Source organism: Bombus pyrosoma, linkage group LG2, assembly GCF_014825855.1.
Source record: "Bombus pyrosoma isolate SC7728 linkage group LG2, ASM1482585v1, whole genome shotgun sequence".
Taxonomy (NCBI): domain Eukaryota; kingdom Metazoa; phylum Arthropoda; class Insecta; order Hymenoptera; family Apidae; genus Bombus; species Bombus pyrosoma.
The window spans coordinates 6,952,379-6,970,546 of record NC_057771.1 but is presented as its reverse complement, the minus strand read 5'-3'; the positions used below and the strand labels follow the sequence as shown (position 1 = coordinate 6,970,546).

At 47.2% G+C, this 18,168-nt stretch overlaps 1 protein-coding gene across 2 annotated transcripts in view; it reads right to left on the bottom strand.

Moving 5' to 3' along the window:
• Positions 1 to 18,168, bottom strand: part of LOC122577878 (dentin sialophosphoprotein-like) — a 144,878-nt gene that overhangs the window by 46,078 nt on the left and 80,632 nt on the right. The window lies entirely within an intron of this gene.

Genomic DNA, 18,168 nt, shown 5'->3' with positions numbered 1-18,168 from the left:
GGCAAGCCCGGAGAATGCACGAATTACCGTTCGATTTGTAAATCAAACATTGACGCGACCGTGTGCAGACGCCGCTGGCACGGCCACCGGATGAGAGTGTTTTATCGCCTGATCGATGCCGGTTTCGCGGCGTTAATTCGACTAGAAAGCGTGGCACGATCGACTTCCCACCGAGACGAGGGAACAATTATTCTGTAGCGAACCCTTGCGCCACCGGAAAGTATACCGTTGATTTTCGTGCATTTAAATCTAAAGTCCAAAGATACGGAAACGCACAGATACGTGCAATATGCGCGTAATACGCAAATATATTTCTTTAACGTTACTTTCTCAGATGCAGCTTTTTACGATCCTCAGATTCTATATGCACGTAATTATTATTTCATCGTAACGCGTTTATCGCTTTCCGACTGGGGGATATACAAAATTGCGCGAAATATACTTGGCGAAACGAATCTCTAACTAGATCCTACCTTTTGTATGAAAAGAGGCCAATGACCTGAAAAACGGATCCCCTTTCGACTCTTATTCGCGACATTTTCCGCTACGCGTCGCGATATTGACTTAAATCGAAATAACAGCGCGATCGATATTGCGGCCGTTTTCTCAAATTGCGTCATGAGAACGACTATCGGCATCGATCTTGGCCAACGCGTACCTCCTATTTCCGTGTCTGTTAATCTTCGAGTCGGTTTATTTTTCTTGGCCTTCGAAAGTTTATCAACGCGAGCGCAGACCGAGTGTTTGACAAGATAAAAAGCCTGTTGACCGATGCACGCTTGGAAAACGAAACAATTTCGATGGAAAGGCATGCGATGTTCGTGGCACGCGAGAATTCCCTCGCTGTATATTTTAATAATAAATCGATATCGGCTATTCGAGGCACAAGCGCTTCCGCCGCTGGTCTTCTTCGCGCGTTCTTTCAACCCCTTCTCCGCATCGCAGCTCCTTATCGCGCCACTATGCCGGCTTTATCTCGAGGGATGAGGCTCTTCTATGCATCGTAGGGAGAGAACGAGCGAGAAGAGCGTTGATTAAAATTTCAACAACGCCGACACGAAGTTGTCAAAGGGTTGTTGGCCGAGCGGCGCCGGAACGCCAGGCGCGGGTCACTCTAAGTAATTAAAGCCTCGTTTCTATTCCGTCCCCTGCTGCCCATCGTTTCCCGAGGTGTTCTTTCCTTCGTCCCGAATCTCTGATTTATACGCAGAGAGGCGGAGCCGCGAAGAAACTTCTTTGGTCCGATCGCGCGCAGGAAAAATGGGCAAAAATTCCAAGCTTCCTGTATCTTCGAGATAAATTCGAAACGAAGGAAATTATGACTTTGGCCTACTTTCGATTCCAATTACCGTATTTCTTTCGCTTCGAGAAACATCACCGATGTCGAAGCCAAAATCTTATCGATTTGACGCGCACAGTAAAATTTAAGCACGCGCGATTTGTGCGCATCGCTTGAAATTATTCTCAGCATCGTAGCTCATTTTCCATCGTGTTTTTACTGCGCGTACCATTACACCGTGAACGTTAGAACCCTACGTAAATTCGAAGATTCGAAAATAAAGATAAATCAAACGAGAAATACTTCGCGTATATACGTGTACGTTTCTTCCAAAATATTCATACGGCGAATATGCCGCATTACAGTTTCGATCGTACTTTTACCGTTTATATCATCGCTGTAGGCGTTATTAGAAAACATAACTTATAACACATAAATTTAATCGATAGAAAATTGATATGTAACATAAGAATTATAAAAATAATTGAAACGTTACGTTCACGCCGAGGAATATCGTTAGCTCGGTAATCGTGGAAAAGTCGGCAGATATCGGAGATTACAACAACGAGCATGTACATACTTACATACTACATACAATTGTGAAAAAGTGAAATAGGAGGAACGTCCGCGTTGGTTCGGCAAAGCGTTAATTTCAGCAGCCTCGGAGCGCGAACGAGACGAACGAGCGAGTACAAACGAATGAAATTATCCGCATCGATGGCCAGGAACGCGATGCGCTTCCTGCAACGTGCCGTCGACTTACGGCTCGGCTCGTTCTCGTCCAGCCGGTCGAGGAACGGGACACGGAGCCGATACCAACGCGAACCGGAGTCACGGAAAGCTGCGGAAAAACCGGCTACGCGCCAAAGTTCCGAGCGAGAGACGCGTTCTCCGCTGATACTTCGAGGCAAACAGCAATTTGCCGTAATTGCGTGGCGCCGTGAAAGACTCGAGCTTGGATGCTTACCTGCAACAGAAACCAAAGGGGAAAAACGTTATTGGCGTGACGATGAAAAAAGCGAAGAAGAGTCGCGTGACAAAGTGGAGGGAACGAAAAACGCTTTGCGAGTCACGGCATGCGAATCGATGCCATTCACCGTCCCGTGTTTCTCGCGTTTTCGCCAATACGACAAACGATCTCGTGAAATAAACCGCGGAGAACGCGGTCTTTAAATACTCGGCTTAAATTCTACGTGGACTGAAAAATTTTCAATTGGTCACGCGTTGCACGGTCGACCACTTTATCGAGTCCGATCTGTGCCTCGACTCAAAGTACACATTCAGTCAATTTGTTTTTGCCAGATTTCCCGATACTTTCTACGAACAACGCTCTTAGTCATCGAGGCCAGAGTTCCTCCACGTTGGTCATCGATGACCTTTCCTCTTCTCATAATATATTCGTGTATCTGTATTCATCGAGAACCGTACGACACGCCAGGCTGCATTCATCAAGGGGTTCACGATGCTAAGTCAAATAAATTCCCAATCTCGTAATTTCATCTTCTTTCGTCAACTTCGTCTTGCTACAAAATCGCGACAATGGCGTGTATGATATACGAGATCGGGCTACCAGCTAACTGTACCAGCTGCGATACGATATTTCCAAACCGTTGCAAATGTGACAACGACCATACCCAAATCCACGCCATTCCGTACTACCTGACTGCGAACCGTAATGTTTTGACACGACCTTTGCCCAACATTACACTTTCCCCATTACGTAGGCCAATCAGGATCCTCCTCTTGCCCCTCAACACCTACAAACGCAACATATAAAAAGTGCAAGCATTCGACCACGAGGCGAGTCTTTGGACTTTAGTCTTGAGTCTTGAGTCTTGTGTACGGTTTGATTCGAACAACTATTTCAACTTCGCTGCTTCGTTGTAACATTATGCTTAATCATTTTCGTGAATAAAAGTCTACACAATTACAAAAGCACGGTCAATTTAAGTTATTGCTCGGCTATACTCCTTTTTTTTATAATTAATTTTACGCGACACAAGCCACGCCGTACAAGGCGAGAAGAGAAGCTGAAAATCGTGGTTGAACTATTCGATAACCGTCTGGGTCGCGTAAGCACCGAGGAAACGCGTGGAAATTTTAATATCTCGCGACATTGCTATCGCGATAACGACGCGTGACGTATGCCTGATAAGATCGAGCTGTTTCGCTGGCGAGTCGTTGAAAGTAATCGACGAACGCGAATCGAAAACACGAACGATTAGGAGCTGAAAGAGTCGCGACCCCTTTTTTCTCGCGCTGGCTTTTCATCGAGACCCACTAAAGGGAAAAACAAACAGTCGAGCAGCAGCCCTTTCGCCCCGACGGGCCAGAGGGAAGTGTTTTTGTCGGTGTCGTTTCTCGTTTCGACCACGAAAAGGATATACGTGGACGCTCGTCCTGTCACAGAACTTTGTTTCGCCTCTGAGTCCTTCAGGCGACGTGGGTGGTCCTCCCTTTCACGGATCCTTTTCTCCTTTTTCCTACCGTGATATCGTGGAGCGTACAAGACGAAAGACGAGCTTGGTGATACGAGAAGGATCTGTACGAGAGTTCCGGAATCGTACAGTTGGAAGGATAAATCACGTTAGCGTGCTATAAACGCTAGAATAATTTAGTTTAGCTCTCAGGATGATCTACAGACAAAGACAGGGAATACGCTCCGAAGCGAAATTTCCCGAGGTTTCACTTTAACGGAAATAACTTTGTCGTAGGATCCTGCCTATTTCGACTGCACAGAGACGTAAAATGAAAAAGCGATAAGAGAAACACGTAATGTCTAATAATAAATGCGCGTGTCGAATCGCATTTTCCTTTCGCTAGACCAACGATTGCCAACGAATACGTACGAGACTTTGAACGCGCGATTGAATTATCGAGAAATATTCCTCCACGCTTTGGAAAATATTCTACGAATAGATAGAAATCTTTGACGCTGTAACCGAGAACGAGTATCGGCGTAAGAAACGTAAGCCGAGTCGTAATTTAGTGTACGCCTGGACGAGCTTTAATCGAGATGCCAGAGACTATTGGCCGAAATGTCGGCTGATAAATGAATAGTACACCGAGGACCGATTGTCTGGTCTGCTAGATCCCCTTCTATGACCGCAGATACCTGGTAATCCATACGATTATTACTCGCTAGGATATCCAGCCTCTATTGTTCGCGCAACACCTTCGCCCCGCCGAATAGATTTGTCAGCAAATTCGTACAATGGTGCCGCCTTTCGAGCCAGACCTGGCCCGTTCGACCTCTCGTCGAAAACAGATGGAACGCCGACCTTTCTCACTTAGTCGATACCAATGATTTAAAATTAATTGCCGAATATCGCGTACACGCATTGGAACGCGCGTTCGGGATGGTCGAGTCTCGCGACAGCGCTAATTTTCAAAATATTTCTAGAACGCGCAGTATGAGCGTAAACGTTTCCAGTGGTAAGCGGCGAAACATTTTCATAACATTAGAGTCGTATAGTTTTTCCTACGAAAAAAAGCAAAAATTGTTTAATTCGAGGCAAAAAAGAAACGAAACGGAAATTTGTTTAAATCGAGGGATAAACGATTCGCACGATACGAACCTATTTGTTGGTTTTTCTAACTATCTGATCCTCGGTTCGTACAGAATGTCCTAGTAATTATGGTGCAATTAGCAAGCAGGTGATTCGATACGAAGATATAAATCCTCCTAATAAAGTAATCGTGGTATAATCAAGAAGGAAGTGATTTTATCGGGGGAACTTATTTTTTCACATAAAACCACCGCCTTGTTGGTCGTACCATGATTACCAGTACGTTCTGTATAATGAGACTTCACGATCAGATAAGCAAATTCAATCGGTAGGAGACCGTTTAATCCTTTCAATATCGATGGAAACGGCGATGTAATGCGACTGTACGATGTGCGTAAAATTTAAAGAATTACCTGACGTTCGATCAAAACGCATAATGTTACATGTTTGATTAAAAAACGTGATAGGACGATATCATAGAAACGTGTATGTACGGAACACGAAAGAAGGAACTGTCTCGCGCGTGTGTAATCATTTTACGTAAATTCCATGTTTAGTTATTTACCTGTTAGTTAGTACCACGTAGTCGTACGATGGATTTAAAAACAAGAAATATTAGGTTGTCCGGAAAGTGACTTTCTTTCGCAAACGTGTTTTTCACAACAATGAACCTTCGTAGAAACGTGAAACCGAGTGTGTGAAATGTCGCGGTGTTTATGGATCGTACGTATTCCGTAATACGACGAAATAATATAAAACAAAAGACGTTGCGCGTCTGTTATTTGCTCGTAAAACGAAAGAAACTTTTCGGACAACCTGATACGCGATCTCTCGCGTGTCATTGCGACACGCTGGATATATGGGCGCAAGAACAAAACGGTCTATCGTTCGCTAATTGAAATTTCGTTCGAACGAAAATGATATTACAGCTGTACCGTAATTTATAAAGAAAGGAAGAAGCAAAAGCAGAAGCATGGAGTTTGGCGCGCAAAGGCAGCACGCGGCATGGCACCGGTTCTGGCAACGTGTAATCGAAGCGAAGGAAGGGACTCGTTTCCTTCGGGGCTGGCCGCGATCTCGCAGATATTACGTCGCGTTATATCACGCGCGCGAACACGACTCGGCCTCGCTTTCGACGCTCGCCTTTCCTTTTCTGTTCTGTTCCCTTCCTTTCTTCGGAAGGATCCGCGGCACCGAACACGGGCCGAGCAAAAATCAGGAGCAGGTTGCACCGGTATCCTTATTCGCGAACGCGCGCCGGCTAAACGAGTTTTAAAGTGCCGGTTTTATTGTCGGCAAAGCGCGTACAGCAACTCCTTAAGCGGCTCAGCCAACGACCAGGATATCGTTCGCTTCGACGAATCCTCGGAATCGTTCGCGTTCGAATCGCGATTCAACCGTCTATCGCTCGATTGCCACGCCAATCCGTGCTAGGACGTGGAACATTCGGATTCGCGACGCTTCGCGTTACGAAAGCATCGTGGCAAATTAGCCGCGTTGAAACGTAGCGTTTCGTAGTTTCCCGTCTCCACGAACTCTCGCAATCGTGCGAACTTTATCAATTTATCGCTCGATCGCCATCCCGCCAGGCAATGATAATTTCTGAAACGTTAAGATTTGCGGTATTTCGTGTTGCAAGAGTATCATAATTAGACGCGGTTACCTATGCAAATTCGTATTTTTAATGCACAGAAACGAAGCAGTCGAATTCAAGCGGAACTTATTTCGTCGTGCAGAACCTTACAACCACCAACGATATACGTATTTTCCACGTTTTCTGCATTCTTCTATAATGTTCATGTAGCATTGAATTCTCTGGAAACTCGCAAACGCCCGCAGGCTAATCGTGCTTAACTAATCGAGACGAGATATATATACCATGACATTTCACTATGTAGTCCAATGTTGCAATTTGCACTGGTTCGCGTTGCAAGGATATCGTGGCAGGTTGGTCGAATCGAAACGCGTTAAGCTGTCGTTTCGAAACGTATCGATGTTTCGTCATTGGAAAATGATCTTTTTCAATGTCTTCTTCCTCCTCTTTCTATGGGAACACGGTAAAGATATCGAAGCGGACAGGTTCGATATCCTCTTTCCAACGAGGGTATCGCTCGTTTCGTGAAAGGATAACGAAGAGGTTCTTCCGCGCGATATCGAGAAACGATGTTTTCGAGGAGAACGCCTCGATACCACGCCTACTGCAAACTTGCGCGACCCACACGATTCACCTTTCTGCTTTCTACTCGATAGGGAAACAACGATAGAACGTGAATGCTAAAATCGCTATCTCGATGTACGAATTATTTCGAAAAATAATCTTCCACTGGTCACAGCGTATTCGTTTTGGAAAACTTGAAACAAAGAACGTTACGTGCACTACTTTCCACAGTTGCAACTTACAGGACACCTACAACACGTACATCGGTACATTTAGGATGGATATAAATAGATGCTTTAATCATAAAATGTTCCTTTATTTTTTCACTCAAAGCAGGCGAAATTGATTTTCCTAAGGGAATTGCAAATAAATTAGATGGTGTTGTGTACAGACGTGACGAGTAACGCGATCTATAGATCGCGTTAGGCAGGAAATTACAGAAACGTATTCTATTAAAATTATAAAGATCGCGGAAAAAACACAAGCACGTTTTTGCTAATTTTTTCACTTTAGCGTCACATTACGATTGACGCGAGCAATGATCTATATCTTAACATCAACGATCGCACTGCATTTCAAAGACTTTGGCGATCCTATCTCAGCGAAGCTTGCGTTGAAAACTAGCAAGTGTTCCATAACTTGTAGACAGAAGCGTATGTACCATCGTTACATGATGCGTCGAAAGATAAATTCGATAAGATCGATAAGATCGACGCCGACGGAACGACACAGAACGTGCAGCTTGGCGGAAGGTCGAAAGTGCATCGACTCCGGCCGGTGCACCCGTGAGACGGTCTTTAATCGAATGCAAATACGTGCAAGTTCGTCGGTCGGCTGAACTGTACATGGCACGACGGGAATCGGAGTGGGTGCTTCATTCACAGAACAGCCGGCTTTCACGATAACCTCCCATACGCGTCCGTTTACGATCGTTCGGTCTCTGTCTCTCTCTCTCTCTCTCTCTCCCTCTCTCACCTTTCCCTTCTTTTTACCCGAGCTCACGGCCCACGCCTCCTCTTTATTTCCAACTCTGACGCATCCTTCGCCTCTCTCGCTTCGTTTCTGTGTCACTGCACCTTTCTTTGACGACCACGTCGGTTACGTGGATCCCGCTCGTTCTCCTTCCACTCGACGGCGTTCCTCGTTGTCTCATTGTCGGCAGAATCGGAACTAAACAGCGCCGGAACAAACATCCAGTCGAAATCCTTTGTCTCTAAGAGCGAAGTTGATGGTCTCTTCTCAGAAGTAGTTGAAAGCGGCGTCTTATTGTACTTGGTATTTTCGCATGTTCTTTCGAACGCCATTCGAACGGCCGATCGCGGTGAAATTTGGCGAGCCACCGCGACAGAATCTTCCAAATTTTCGAATCTTAACTTCGCGGTGATTCGCGAATTAAGAATAACAAACTAACGCCGGCGTACGTCGAAGGCAAACGCGTCAGACGGTGAAATGACTGGCGGAAAATCGCGAAATAAACGACCAAACGTCTTCGCTGTTAACAGTCTCTCGTATCTTTCCTTCCTTTTATATCGCACGATTCTTTCCTGTCAACAAACGCTTCCTAGCGCCATATTACAGCTCTAAACACGATTTACGTCCAATTATATCTCGGATAAAACCGACTTCACGCGGCGTGAAATTTTTCGTTTTCTCGTTACGCGTTCGCCGCTAGGATAAGCTCGGCGGAGAAAGGAGAGGCGTCTCGATTCCGCCTCGATTCGAGAGGCAGGCTCGCGTGCAACAGTGCGCATAGGTAGCATTTTATTTTTTTCGCGATCGAAGCGGCCGAGTGCTCTCCAGGTGCGATGCTAAAAAGTAGTTAGGATTAACGTGGCTCTTGAAAAGCCACGGGTATCTCGTTCGAATGGCACCGCTCCGCAATCGGGCTACACGTACTTCGTGAGATACTCGAGCGCTCGTAATGGGCTACGAGGCTCGAAACGACATCGAGCAGGAGAAAACGAGGGAGGGAGAGAAAGGTGGCTAGACACGCAGGAATGGAGCGAGCGAGCAAGCGAGCGAGCGAGCGAACGAACGAGAGAGAAAAAGAGAGAAAGAAAGGGTGGTAGAGAGACACCAGGGATCACGGAAGAACGAGAGAGACGGATATGCTTAAATATCTCGGTGCTCCAGCGGTCGGCCATAGACATGATTTAACCGGCAGTTCCAAGCGATTACGACAGTGCTATACTTTGAATACGTTGCTCTAATGCGCTGCTCGACGTTACCGTCGCGTTGGCCTGTCTCCGGCCCGGACGCTGCGACGCGATCGTATCGGTCCCGTGCAATCGTCACGACCGATAAAATTCGTCGTTAATTACTCCACGCGACGATATTAACCCCGTCTGTGCCGTTCCGCGTCACGTTTTTACACGTAGCAATAACACGCGGCAAGGATCGACTTGATAACTTGATAACGTTGATAACTCGTGTCTTAAAGCCGAATTTACGCTGTTTCGAAACGCGCGAACGAAGCAAGGATGAAAGCAGCGTTCATCCGCCGTGTTATTCCACAGCGAAGCAACGCAAATCCGATTTTAAGTGGAAACGTTTCAATTGGAACGAAGTTGTACGAAAGTAGGGCTACTTAAGTCACCTAGGCTCGAAGATCTTGAAATTGAATGTTGAACTTGGCGCGGAACAGTCAAACTCGCGCGTTAATTCTGTTGTTCCCTTGACGAACATCGTCCTTGATAGATTCGACGAAACGATACAAAGTTTAGCATACTTGGACCTAATTAATTAATACGTAAATGCCACGATAAATACGACAGCTTACCAGTACCCTTTGCAGCTACATTTATATTGTGTTTCCGGATTCGTTTCAAGTTTTATCGATACGATCGTGACAGTCGAGCAAATGAAGTTTCAAGCTGTTCCATATAACGCGCATAATACCGTTCGCGAAAGGTGTCTACGACTATACAGATATCTTAGCGAGCCAGTGTACGTATAACGTATTTAGATACGCGTTAAAATCCATTATTTGAAAATATCTCTGCTGCGCTTATCAGATTCGTACGTACACAAACTTTAAACTTTATCTTCCGATACTTCTTTCTCTTCACTTCATCGTTCCTCGTTCGTTTTGTATTTTCCTATCCGCTTCTCTTCCTTCGTTTCTCGGCCGTACGTCCACGTATCTACGCCATCTACTACTCTGTGTACAAAAACGGATTATTCGATGCGTACGGTAAATGAAATCAAACCGACTGCGGCGTTAAAAATACGGATCGAATGGCGAATGTCGGAAATCCGCGAGCCAAGGCAGGTACGCGGGTGAAGGTCCAGGTAGATCGAGACGAAGGATTCGATAGGCGGATCGACGCGCACCGGTACGGCGCGCGGTTCGCGAAGCGTGTCGGAAACGGAGCGGAGCGACGGACTTCCGGTTCGGGCGGAACTGCGTCACGAAGCAAAAGTCGGTGTGCGCGAACGCGCGTCGACGTTGGGGGGATCGACGACGCGAGCGAAACAGAGAAGCGACGAAGATAGAGGACGAAAACGAGCGGAAAGGGCCGCGGGCTGAAGGGAAGAAAAGAGAGCGAGAGGGAAAGAAAGGTGTCGACACCGGCAGGAGGACCGCGGATTCGCAGTTGCTGACCTGGGTTAACGGCCTACCAGGAAATACAATGCAACGTTGTTTCGTTGGCTGGCGTTCCGCCACCGCGACTTTGCTCGCGCCTCCTCCCCTACGCGTCTTCGTCCGTAAACCGAGCACAGCGGCGAGTCGTCGACGCCAACCTCTTGTTTAGTCTTCCGCGCGATCCGCGACTACTGGCTGCCACTAAGCTGGCTATCCATCGACCCTTATCCTTAGAGCGCTAAGCTTCCTCTATCGAGTTTACGAGGCGCCACTTTCCTCGCCAACAAAGTGCGATATTGCCTCGTTAATGCCTGCTTCATAGACTCGCACAACTGCAACAACTCGGTACGCTGGATATCGATAATCTTTTATACATACGCGTATATGGCTATCTTGCGTCGTTCAAAGACGACGGTAGTAATTGTGAACAATTTGCAGCAACGCAACCTTTTAGTCGCGACTTTCTTTACGATCAATTCGCGTTATCGAATTTTGTTTTCTAACGTCCCGGCTGTGACAGACGGTAGTTGCAAGGATTCGCCTCATCTTCGCCAACTATCCTCGATTTTATGAAATTTCGGAAACAACGTGCAACATCGTTGCGCACCATTGCTTCGTCCTTAATGGGCCAACGATACGAACGATATTGAACCTATGTTGCTCATCGTTTCGCGTAACTATACCTTTGGATCTTTAATATCCCGCAGCTACCGTCTCGATTTAGGGAATTTCGGTAGTCCCGGCAGCGGATCCATTTTCTTGGAAATCTGGAAAGTTTTACAAGGATGCGAAGCACGCGCGAAATCAGCGTTTCCAAGGTCGCGGTAACCTCGAGAACGCGGCTACTGTGGATCCTCTTGTCTCGACTGAAAATCACGGCGGATGCTCTCGATGGTAATACGACGTGCCGCGCCGGTCGCGTGCGTTAACGCGTTCTCCTTGGAAAATATGGAAGCCGTACGTTTCCGGCCAACCCTGGTAAATTCCCATCGTTGCTGTAGCGAGATACGTACGGCGACGGGTTCACGATTCGCCGGCCACGACGGCGAAATCACCGGCGCGCTCCCGCGAATATTTCTTGTTTGTCCCGGCTCGAGGGAGGAAATGAGCGCGACGACCTTCGCTGCTTCGTCCCCTCGCCAATTTCTGACCGCTCCGAATCCAGCTAACCCTCTGTCCAGCGAGGTTTCGTTGCCTCGTACACGCCCCATACGGATCATACCGTTTTCACAAAGATAAAGTAAACGGAAAAAATTAAGCGGGAAATTAGTAGGAAATTATCAAAAGTCTGGAAGGATTTGGAATTGTCAGAATGTAGGGACGAGATTTGCCAACATTTATCTGAAATCGTCGGGTCGTACCAATACAGAATTAAAGAATCGATCATCGTTCGCCTGAATAATCTGCTCTAATTATACACCCCGGGGTATATACTCCAGCTCGTAAATACGAGGACACCTGCTGGTCTCGTACAAAACGCGATAATTAATCTAGATTATCGAGCTACGATTAATCGATAAGAATTATGCGTTATGGTGCGGAACGACGATTCGAAATATTCGGACAAGAAATGTTGAGAAAAATGTTCGCATCGGAACATCAGGCACGTAAAGATAAAGGAGTTTGGACGATAAATGTATAACTGATCTACACACGCGTTTGCATCATGCTTTATCCTTATCTTCGAAGGACGAAGAACGGTGTACCAATAATTCGCGAACGAAATTTCGAAACAATTGGAAACATCTAGCGGAGTTGGCTGTATCGGCGAGTGCGGCGCTATGTGAATAGAGCTTGTCCCTGGCCCATATAACGTAGGTAAGCTCCATCCGTAATTGCGTAACTGCAGCCGATGGTAAAACGCAACTGTCGGCTAGGTTAGATCGTAGGCGCGTAGAGCGAGGAAAACGGAACGACCGAACCACGCCGAAGAGAAAAGGAAAGCCAACGCGAGTATCGCGCGAGTGGGAAATTCTCGTTCCACTCTATCGACCGTCTCGGCCCTTTCACGAAACCAATTATCCGTGCTCGTTGCACCTTTCGTCGTGTTCTACTCGCCACTTTTTCGCCTACTATCGAGATCGTAAACAACAACGGATAAAAAACCCGACTCGGTTGCAGTACCGATGATTTCCGCGCGCTTTTCTCTCGCTCTTCCAAACTCGAATCGAACGAGCGTGGTGTTTTCCTCGTTGAAACGCGGTTTTACAAGCGTCGGTATTATGTATTTATATGAGAATACAGAAGCTTGTTCCTGTTTTTCCATTAGCGATTTTCGAACGTTGCGTCAATATCAAACATAGGTACGTACGTTCATAAGCACAGTTGCTGCTATTAATATTCGGATATCGCGGGCTTTCGTTTCGTAGAGATACTCTACGTTTAAATACGTTTTAGCCGTTTCTTTTGTCTTTGTCTCTTCGCAGTGTGTAAAAGAACACGCATGACCCACTTGGACAGTCGAATTTAAGTAAATTTAAGTACGAAAAGTTCGTACAAACGCGTATGCTCTATCGGCGATCGTTTCTGATATAGAACGAATCGATCGTGTACGCGACACTCGTCGAAATACCAAGGTTCGAAATAGAACAGGCTTTCCAGCAAATTCGAGAATTTCGTCGCCTCGAACATCTTCCCGCAATTGGACAACGCAAAATCAAAACTGGGAAACTGGTGCGGCGTGTTCAGTTACACCCTGTATATTCGTTTACGGCGATATCGTTGAATTAATCGCTCGTCCACGTATTAAAACACTTATCGCGGGGTCTTTACTCGATACGACGGCGTTAATTACTCGATACATGGAACGTTTAGTACGACAAGTGACAATCACTGGATAACGGTGAAATTTAAAATCATTAACTAGCTTTAAATTTACGTGAAATATACTCGCGCGCAATGTACGCGTTTCGTCGTTACAATGCTAATGAAATTTCAAAATATTCCGTATAATATACATAATGCATTCGCAAGAGGATTCTACAAGTGTTTCGATACTTTCGCGAGCTACCGTGTACGTCCAGATGCGTGCATTTGACACACGCACACACACACACAGGCATATAAAATACCATTCGCGTTGAACGGTGCGTATAGCGAAAAGCGGCGAACGCGCGCGTCTATCTAAAACGCTCGTGTCTAACGCTCATAGGAAATTGCACCTCTGTGGAAGGTTGGCGTTCGAGAGGCACGAGTCCAAGGTGAACGACGTCGCGTTAATTTCGCGGCGTGCATCGGCTAGCTTCGTTCGAAAGATCCTGCACCCGATAAATTATGCAACGCGCGTCCGTTACTTCGAAAGCCGGCAAAGAGATGCGAAGGGTCACGCGATAACGCACCGCGTCTAACGTTATGCTGTCTCATACGCCGCGTCGCGTTGCGCTGCATCGCGCTGCCGTAATATCTCCGCGTTGGATAGTTGGAACCGTTCTACGAATTACACGCAGTTCGGTCGAGTAACGCGTGCCTGCAAGTAGCGATTCCTTAGGAAAAAATAAGGAGAAAGTTACGAGTAAACGATCAGCAGGCGGCTATTCCACGCGCGAAAATAAGTAAAAAGCGTGGAATAGAATTTAGAGTCCGTGCACTGTGCGTATCGTTTACCTGTATTTTCGCTCTCTTCTTTAAAAATGGAACGCGAAATTGGCAGATTAGCCGTGAAGAGTTGAAAGGCACCGGTCTGTCTCCATGAAGGTGGAAGCACGAAACGGAGACAGAAATAAAGTAAAGGTTGGAAGAGGTAAAATTAGTGTTATCGGGTCGGCAACCGTGCTCGAGTCGGCGCGTTATCACAAATGTGAAATTAACATCGGGTCGATCGTTCGCTTGCCGACTAACAGGGTCGTTCGAGCTTCTACTTTTCTTAATAGAAAGAGACGAAAGTTGCAACTTTCTATCGTTCGGACAGCTTTAAAATTCCGCGAGTATACGCGTCGCGTCACGAGCAGCGGTCGACCACGGAGACGAAACATGGACGGCGCTGGCTCGTTCGTTACACGAATCGACCTTCCTTTTCGCGCGTCCACGTACATTTCCGGCACGATAAATAACACACGCCGCTCGCGGCTGTCGACACAGCATATACGGATGTATGCACGCGCAAGAAATGCCCGTCGAAAGTTCCCCGTGGTCGATTAGGCGTTAGACCGCTTCTTGTCCCACGAGTCGAGTCATTAGTGACAAGCTCGTTTCGCTTTTGCTCGTCGGCGATCAAGTTCGCGAGAATGTTAATCAGCGAACACCTATCTCATCGGGCGAGTTGTCGCGAGCACGTCGCGAACGGGTCCGGATAGGTTTTTAGTTGATTAGCAGCGAGTGGCGAAGGAACTCTGCTCCATCGGACGAAAATTTTAGCGTCCAGCGCTCGGCAAGTCACGAAATTACTCGTCGTTCGACCGGATCTCTCGAGTTGGTGGAGACGCGACTCACTAACTCCGCACATCGATCACTCATTTTCATAATCGAGCGTTATCTTTATCCGCGAGATACGTCATTGCCATCGGTCAACGCAGCAACGCTTTTTACACAGCTACTCGTTCTCACGACGACTATAGCTCGTTCGTTTTCCCCGGTTCGGTTTCCCTTCGATCGGCACACCTCTCGCCTCGCCTCCAGTGGTCGAGTAGGATCGATCGCGCGTGCGATCTCTGTCGAGCCGCGACGAAAAAACCGAGATATTTCGCACGCATAACTGCGATGGCATGCCCGAGCTTATCGATTATCCGCCAGCCTGTTAGGTACGTGCCCGCGCGTGGAACCGCTGTCACAGGTTCGCTGCAACTAGGCGTGCCTATGCACGCGCCTCCGTGCGCACCTACCTGTACACTCGCTGCTCCTGCATATTCATCGCCTCTCAAACTCGATCCACCGTATCACCGCTAGCAGCGAGTTTGCTGGGCGCTACGAAGATGGATCGTTCGTCTCCGTGACTTTTCTCCCGGTCTTTGGCAGGTACCGTTTATGGAGATTGATAAAAGGAAAGAGAGATTAGTTGGATTAAACCTAACCCCTATGCCGGCTACTCGTTTCCGCTCTTTATTAAGTGATTTTTTACGTTCGTAGAAGATACGTCATAGAGTTCCCATATGTCGGATGTTTCTTCGATACCGAAATAAATTTCTGTGAGAAACGTTTGAAACGTTGGAATTCTAAGCGTATAACGGCCACTAAACGTACTTATCTTTCATAGCCGCATGTACCGTTATTCTCCGATATGAAGCATTTTTTTATCAGCTTCTGTACATTTCATTTTCGTAGTACCAAACGTTCGTAGTTACACGAAAGCAACATCGGAAGGTACGAAATTGGATATACCTGGATGTAATTCGGTAAATGCTACACCGAATACAACGGTGTGCAAATATCTTTCGTAGCCGCTGAACGTATTTACGACGTTTATCAAAGCGTATCGAACTATCGTTCTGTATTTGGTGTACGGAAATAATACAAACTAGTTGGGTTACGAAACAATCGCGAAGAAGGGTTAAAGACGTTGTTTCGTGGGAGCACCGTGTATATCTCGTGGCATCGAGGCTCATCGACGGTACCTGTTTAGCGAGGGAACGCGCTTACGCGAGTACGCCACGGTCTAGCGTGGTGAAACGATGCAAGGAGTGCTTCGCGTGCGTTGCTCCGAAAGGTCACGATTCCACGCGTCTCCGTATGTTTCTCGCGGAAACCAACTATCCTCGCAACGATGAACAACGATACGCTTGAACCGAGTGACTCGCCACGCTATCTATAGAAACTAGGAGAAAGTCCCTTGAAAAATTTGACCGCCTTCTCGCGTTAGGCCGCACCTTTGTTACATTTTCGTTCACAGATTATCACGGTTCGATCGGAAACACAGAAAACATCCTGCGTGACGCGTACGACGGGCAAAGAGGGGAAGGGCAGAGAGTCGTGGAACGGGACGACGAAAGACGGAGAGGAAAGCTGGTGGAGAAGTCAAAGTTTCGCGAGCGAATCTGCGGGTCGAGCTCGCCCGATGGAAGGCAGAGAGCGGCGGGGGAGGACGAGGAAGGTCCAGGCTCTCCGGATGGAGATTTAGCCCTCTCTAAGTAGAAGTCTGGAGTCCAGCACGCGGCTACGGCAAGAAGGTCAACGCACCTCAGCCAAGGACACATTCTAGACCCACACAGAGGGCTTCCTTGTGTGAGCGCGGAGTGGCACGGCCAGCCGAGAACAGGCAGACGGGCCGAGCGGTCGGTACCGACACGTTTACACACACCATTTACACGGACGATTCACACAGATACAGCCACGCACACCACACGCTCTCCTCGCGATCTATGCAACGCGCACGTGCAACCCCGTCTCTACACGCGAGATGCACAGTGCACACGCAGACGCGGAAACACCGTCGCCTCTGCCTCGAGCGAATCGTCGTTGGACTTCCTGCGACGGACATCCTGCTATCGCTTCACCAACGACGATTACTTCTTACGCGTATCGATGTCAGGTTGTACGATCATCGGACGTTTCATTTCGACGAGAAGTTTGAAAATCGGTGACGAGATTTGGCCAAGGTAGCTATTTTTGCGAAACGTATATACCAGAACGTATCAAGGTCGATCGATATTTGTATTCAATCGAACGTTGGTATGGAGAAGAGATTTGCAAACAGCGATTCGAAAGCTAGATATTCTGTCGCGTACGCATCTATTTCCAGAGAGTACATTGTACACGCTGCTTTGGAATCGCCGTACCAACATTCGGTGTCGCCTATACACGCGTAAGATTCTCTTGTAGAAATATGAAATTTTTATATCAACGTCTCGATTCGTTTAAGCGATGCGACACGAAAAGAATCACCGTTCGCGATAAAAACACCCGGTCGGTAAAATATTAAACATCGAGGAAAATACACGGTTGTGCCTGATCCACGGTATTGGATCCGCGACGAATAACACGACGTACGGCTAAGAGGTTCGTCCATTTTCCGCAGAACCGTCCGGAAAGGATTATCGCGCATTTTCTACCTTTCCGCGCCGCGAGAATCCGAACGAGCCGTATTTCTGTCCCGCTGCTGATATGAATAATGGATCGCGCAGTTCCGCCGAAACGAACGCGTTGAGAAAACCTTTCGGCGACAGAGTGAAAAACAGAAGGATTACGAAGCCGTGAAACGCGACGAGAAGGCTGACGCGAGACGAAAAATAAAAATCCCAGGGAAAATTCGAGCGAGGATCTGCAACGCGTTCGGGTTGCACCGTCGCATGTTCTAATCTTACGCGGAATTACGCATTTGCAGGAAATTTGAAAGTGCAAAATTGCACAGAACGCGCGTAATACGAAAAAATTCACGAAATATCCAAAGGACAATGCTGTCTATGATACTTGATAGACGAAACAAGTTTCTATCCAGATTCTATCTATATTTTCGAAAATATGAATTTGCGGGAAAGTCGGCAATCCACTCGTGGAACGGTGTAGATCGGAAACCACTCTTCGAGGTTCGAGGTTCTCGTTCGATTCTCGAGGAAGAATCGCCAGACGTAGAAACAGCCGACGAAGATGCGCCGCCGTCCATGCAACTAGGAACAGGTTTCTGCCACTTTCCCAAACACCAGTGAATTTTGTTTTAAACATACACAGCCTACCGCAGAAGCAACGCTGTTCCAATTATACAAGCTTT